The 6,643-nt window shown below is 53.8% G+C and overlaps 1 pseudogene; it reads left to right on the top strand.

Annotated features, from left to right (window-relative positions):
* The first annotated feature begins 2,498 nt into the window (after window positions 1-2,498).
* On the top strand, window positions 2,499-5,121 carry LOC101767706 (annotated as a pseudogene).
* Window positions 5,122-6,643: the final 1,522 nt, after the last annotated feature.

Below are 6,643 nucleotides of genomic sequence, written 5' to 3'. Positions count from 1 at the left end.
GATTGTTGATGCAACAATTATTGCTTGTGTTAACAGGCATGGACTACCGAGAAGTCCGTGCGGTGCTGCAAGGCATTATGATAGAATGAAAGAATACTATCAGAAAGTATGTTTCCGGGATGCAGTTTTGCTCGAGCCAATTTTATCATACAAGTTTCTCTTTCTTGTGGTATCTCCTATTGTCTGTTTGTTTTTCCCCGGACAAGGCTGCCCTTGCGTATTCAAAGGGAGCCAAATCATATGCTGCTTACCTTGCAGAAGAGGTGTGAATCTGAACTTCAAATATGCAAAGGGCTAAGATAACTATGTCACTCTAAACGAAACAGACGGAAGAATTCCACCTTCCACTGTAAATGACAGATGAAGGATATTTTAACTGATGTGCGGATGGTGGGCACGGGGGCCGGCAGTGGGGGCGAAGGGGCGAGCGGTGGGGCGGGCCTAGGCAGATTGGAATTTGGATGCGGGACGGTGCGGCTGATGAAGATTTCAGGTTTATATACCTAGGATTGCTAGGTGGGCTTCTAATGGGCTGCATGTTTCGGAGCCTCGATGGAGCTCCACGAGTGAATTCAAGAATCCGTCCCAAACCCGCAGTATTTCGGGTATCCGAACCCGCAAAATCGTTGGCGAAAACTAGGAACCAAAACCGAAACCCGCGGATATCCTCCCCGAACCCGATCCGCTGCCATCCTTACCCTCCTCCCTAGCTTTTATATGTCATTATGATGATTTATTCTACAAGGCTCGCCAAAAGTTCAAATCCATATGGATATACATCTCTTGTCATGCATAGATAGTAAAGGGCTCACGCTACTTTACCCACAAATCCTCACTTGCAACTGAAAAAGGTTCCTATTACACATATTGGGTTGAACTAATAATGACACAAAACTACAACAGGTCCATTCATGTGAGTCACACGCACTGATTTTTACACTTTGACTTCCAAATGTGGGTTATCACCATATACCTCCACATTTTCAATTTGAGAGGTCATCACCTCACTAGTAAGTCTTGAGGTCCATCGCTCTTTGTGAAGGTCATAATAGCCTACTGCGAAAATATTAGCATGGTATGTGGACATTATTGATCTCCATGATGCTTTGTTACACCTGACGAATGCGACGTCGGGTACCCACGTGCGGCGCTCATTGACGACTTCAAATCCATTCTTACTTTGTGTGCCGCTCCTTTTCGACACACTCCCTCACAAAGGCACAACAAGGGCTAGTGTTTTTTGGCTACAATGTATATTTGTAAAATACTGCACAAAATATACGTTTATGGTGCTACATCCAAGACTAGTCTACCCATACCAATTTTGAGATGCCCAAACCCAGTACCCAAATACACAAGTAAAGTTTGTAATGGTGATGGCAAACCTCAAAAAATCACCACCTAGCTATTTGTAACTAGAGGGGGTGTAAAAGATGGCTGCTGGATTTAGATTTCTTTTGTTAGATGGGATAAACCTTATCTCATGTTCCTAACTGATGTATCTCCCTCAAATAGGAAAGATGAAAACGATTGTACGAAAGCAGCATCTCTTTGTCCACACCTTCATATTCGAAACAAACAACTGCAAACGCAACACAACTCGCAGGTTCCTCCTAAACTAATCCTTCACTGTACCATGCATGAAGCTTCCAAGCTCTACCGTGTTCTCCATGCTGAATTGCTGATCCTATCTCGTTGCACAAAAGCCTATTTTAATTTTCTTTCCAGTTTTTTCACAGCAGCTGAACATGCACGCTCTTACTTTTCGCGACGTCGAGACTTGTCCGCCCCGGCCCGGTGGACCGACCGACCGGTCCACTCGAATGTCACCTTGTTCCCACCCGGCCTCACCCCGTCACCCGACAGCGGGGGCCCTGCGTGGCGCGGGCCGCCGTTGACAATCGCCGGCGCGCGCTCTCGCCATTCTCCACCCTCCGCGTCACAGCACCCCCGGTTTTCCGCGACCGCTATCCCTGGCAGGCTGACAACCCCCGAGCAGCCTCCGTTTCCATGCTCCCCCACGTGCTTCACGGATCGCGCAGCAAATCTTTGAATTCTCTAGGTTTTTAAGAATTTGATTCACCGCGCTCGGATAGAGTCTTGCATTGCCGCTGGACCTTTTCTGAAGCCCGGAATGAATGCGGCGAGGATATCTTTGTCTGGACGTGATGCATCGCAGCAGTTTCTCGTCTTCTTTACTCGTGCCCATGTCCTCTGCAGCTAGAGTGGAATTGCATTTTATGTACGGGGGTGACTAGTCGCCGGAGTCACTGCTGTGGATCACCAGCTGTCGTCCATGGAGACCGTGCGTCGGTGCTCTGGCGCTGCCACCACCTGTCGCCGTCGGAGTAAAACGCCCGTCCCCCTCCGCCGCCCAGGTTCAGGTTGGGTCAGTGTGCATGGCCGTCCTCGGCCTCGGGGTATAAGTACTTACGCCCCCGTCCGTCGTCTCTCTCGCCATTGAAGACACGCTCCTCCAAACCCAGAGCACCCGCTGGATTACCCACCCACATTTATATCGAAGCAATGCTACTGCAAGAGACGACCGCTGCTGACGACGCCATGTCGTCGAGCTTGCCGGCTCCGGCAATGCTCGCCGCCACCGCGGCCGCCGTCTTGTTTGGCGGCCTCGTGGTGATGGCCGTATTGTACCGGAGGAACAAGGCGGAGGTGGTGTCAACAAAAGGCACCGGCGGCGGCAAAGGGCTGCCGCCGGGGCCGCGGGGGCTGCCGGTGCTGGGCAACATGCACCAGATGCTGGCCAACAAGCCGGTCTACCGGTGGCTGGACGGCCTGCTGGCCGACGCGGGGGGAGGCATCGTGCGCGTGCGCCTCGGCCCCGTCCACGTGGTCGCCATCTCGTGCCCCGAGATGGCCCGCGAGGTGCTCCGCGGCCGGAACGACGCCGTCTTCGCCGACCGCCCCACCACGTTCGCCGCCGAGTCCTTTAGCGTCGGCTACCGCAGCGCCAGCATCTCTCCGTTCGGGGACCAGTGGCGGAAGATGCGCCGCGTGCTCACCGCCGAGGTGCTCGCCCCGGGCACCGAGCACCGCCTCCGCGCCGTGCGGGAGGGGGAGGCCGATCACCTCGTCCGCTACGTCCGCGCGCTCTGCGGCGGCGGCGGCGGCGGCGGCGGCGTCGACGTGCGGCACGTTGCCAGGCACTTCTGCGGCAACGTCATCCGGAGGCTGACCCTGGGGCGGCGCCACTTCGCCACCGCCCCGCCGGCGTGCGGAACCGGCGGCCCCGGGCGCGACGAGGCGGAGCACGTGGACGCGCTCTTCGCCACGCTCAACTACCTCGACGCCTTCTGCGTCTCCGACTACTTCCCGGCGCTGGTGGGGCTCGACCTCGACGGCCACGAGCGCGTCGTCAGGGGCATCATGCGGACGCTGCGCCGCCTGCACGACCCCGTCGTTGAGGAGAGGGTGGAGGAGTGGCGCCAGCTGCGGAAGGCCGGCGAGCGCCGCGACCCCGCCGACTTCCTCGACGTCCTCGCCTCCCTCGACGACGCCGCGGGCCGGCCGCTGCTCACCGTCGACGAGATCAAGGCGCAAACCATCGTAAGCCACTCATCCATCGACATCTAGCTACACATGCACTCTCTCTTTCTCTCCCTGACACAGATTAAAGAATGAACGCCACGCGTGCGCTGGTCGGCCAAGTTACTCTTGATGACTGACTGACCAGTGAGAGTCGGGTGGTGTTTGGATACTCAGACGTTAAATTAATTAGGAGATTAAATATGAGCTAATTGTAAAACTAATTGCAGAACCCCTGGACTAATACACTCAAACCTAATTAATCCATTATTAGCAAATGGTTACTGTAGCACCACATTGTCAAATTATGGATTAATTAGGATTAATAGATTCGTCTCGCGAATTAGTCTTCATGCAATTAGTTTTATAATTAACTTATATTTAATACTTCTAATTAATATCAAATATTCGATGTAATAAGTGCTAAACTTTAGAGGGAGCCAAATTTAATACCAGTGACCACATGGTCACGTATCTTCATGGCATCTCTGCCTGCACGTACTTGCCTGAGTGATACACAAAAGCTTCCACGATGTGACCGCGGATCAATGTGTGGGGGACATGTGTGGGCACGTTCCTCGCTTGTCCGATCCATGCACACACATAACTAAGTGCGCACGGATCGATCGCAGCAGCAAGCACGTGCCTGCTCATCTTACGTGCACTGACGACGGCTGAACACACAATCGCATGCGAATGCATGACATCATGATCTCGACGGTGGACAACCCGGCTAACGCGGCGGATTGTGGCTCGGTGACATGCTCAACCGGCCGGAGGTGATGCGAGGGCGGTGGCGGAGCTCGACGCCGTCGTCGGCCGGGACCGGCTGGTGGCGGAGCGCGACGTGCGGGAGCTCAGCTACCTCAAGGCGTGCATCCGGGAGGCGTTCCGGCTGCACCCGTACCACCCCTTCAACCCGCCGCGCGTCGCCATGGCGGACACGTCCGTCGCCGGCTACGCCATCCCCAAGGGCAGCCAGGTCATCCTCAGCCGCGTCGGGCTCGGCCGGAACCCCAACGTGTGGGAGGACCCCCTCGAGTTCCGCCCCGAGCGACACCTGCTCGACGGCGGCGGCGTGTCGCTCTCCGAGCCGGAGCTGCGGTTCATCTCGTTCAGCACGGGGAGGCGGGGGTGCCCGGGCCTGTCGCTCGGCACGCTCATCACAGTCATGCTGCTCGGGAGGCTCCTGCAGGGGTTCGACTGGAGCGCGCCGCCCGGCGTCGGCAGGGTCGAGCTCCGGGAGGCGGCGACGAGCCTCGTGCGGGTCGAGCCGCTCGTCCTGCGGGCGACGCCGCGGCTGCCAGCGCACCTCTACGAGGCCAAGTGATACTATGTGACGTACTGCGGCTTGTTTTTGCTAATTTATGTGAGTGACGACTACGAGTACATGTAGTAATAAAGAAGTTTCGCTTTTGGAGCTGGATAAGTAGTTGTGGCATATATAGTAGTGTGCGAGCATGTACATCCGGTGGTTATTGTGTTGTTTTGGAGTTAATCCGTACATCAGCTTGATGGTTAAAAAATGGACCTTTTCCTTATGTAACTTATGTAAATTTGGCCACGTCGAATACAGAACTAGAGACAAACAAATCCTTTCGAAACAACTATATAGGTCATTGCAAATCAGTTAAGAGCAATAAAATTTATGTCCAATATGAATATTGAGAAGCTCATGATCAGACAAGAAACAGAAACCAACTCTCTGGAAAAGGACTGCTCATTAGCACAAAGAAACGATATGCCAATTTAGCTCAGGCCCCGTTTGGGTCCAAGGAATTGGAATCTATTTAATGGAGTAGGCTAATTTATGTTGGAATATGGCATTCCACAACTTTCCAAAGTTTAGATATAAGCCTATCTTAAATTCATGGGGTGGGAGATGGAAATTGATTCTATAGATTATGATTATTAGAATGGAATTCAATTCTTATAGCACGCTCTTAGACTCGCTTCTCTATAGTAGAAGTGCAGCATACAAGTATCTCTCCCATATCACCAACTATAATATACAACTATATTCCACATACAACTATGTTAGCTTAATTAATTTGTGTCTAAATTATGATTATTAGGATGGAATTCAATTCCAATGATCCAAACGGGGCCTCAAGGAAATTCTTGGCTCTTGCAGCGCCCCCCGTGCGACACCACCTGTATGCCCGACACGTGTTCAATAGATCAGGTCGATCCCATCTACGGAGTACATGCAAATCGAGCCGCGGCACCTGCACCAAGCTGAGCCGAGGAGAGCCCCTCCTCCTGAGCCGCTAATATGTAGATGAACCATGGGCACCAGATAGAGCTGCTGCTCGCGTCCTCGTGCATTCGTCGCCGACCAGGCCAGCGCAGCAGCGCCTCCGGTGCAACATATCTTGGCTCTTGCAGCGCCTCCAGATAGCAACAAGATGGCGCTCCTGTAACCTTACGAACATCAAGTACATGGAACATGGACATGGATATGTTCTGATATCATTAGAGAGCATGGATCACAAATGAAAGAGAACTAGCTATTTGAAGTCCAAAAAGTTCTGAATCACCGAAACGTGAGCATCGATGGCAGAAGAGATGACCATGTTCCCAGAACCTGCATCACAAGCATTGACAAGGAGTGGAACGGCTTGATCCAATTTCAACGGAAGCGCAGCGGCCGGCTTGATCGCTCTATGCGGAACGGCGGAATCGATCGCAGAATCGGCTCAAGGCTCGATCGTGGAATTGGCTCTCAAGCGGGCGGGGGGGGGGGGGGGGGGGGCTGCGTGTTGGATCATCCAGCGGGGACATGTGTCGAACATCCAGGTGGTGTCGCACGGGGGCGCTGTGCGGCACCGCCGCATAGAATTTTCTTTCTCCATGGAAGTGATTCCGTGGTGAATTAAGAATCTGTTTGTAAATCGTTGGCAATATATTCTCATCTCGCTCAACAAACTTTCAGTAGCCTGACCGATTGGATCGGAATTGCCCCTGCGTCGTCCCCAGGGCGACACGGGCGGCCCCGCATCTCCACCACCGGGACCAGGCCGTCCCCTTCCGTCTCCCTCGCCGCCGCCAGAGCGGGTGGATGGAAGCCCGACGGCTACGAGGAAGGCGGCGGCGGGGC

Source organism: Setaria italica, chromosome IX, assembly GCF_000263155.2.
Source record: "Setaria italica strain Yugu1 chromosome IX, Setaria_italica_v2.0, whole genome shotgun sequence".
Taxonomy (NCBI): Eukaryota; Viridiplantae; Streptophyta; class Magnoliopsida; order Poales; family Poaceae; genus Setaria; species Setaria italica.
This window is presented reverse-complemented; position numbering and strand designations above follow the sequence as displayed.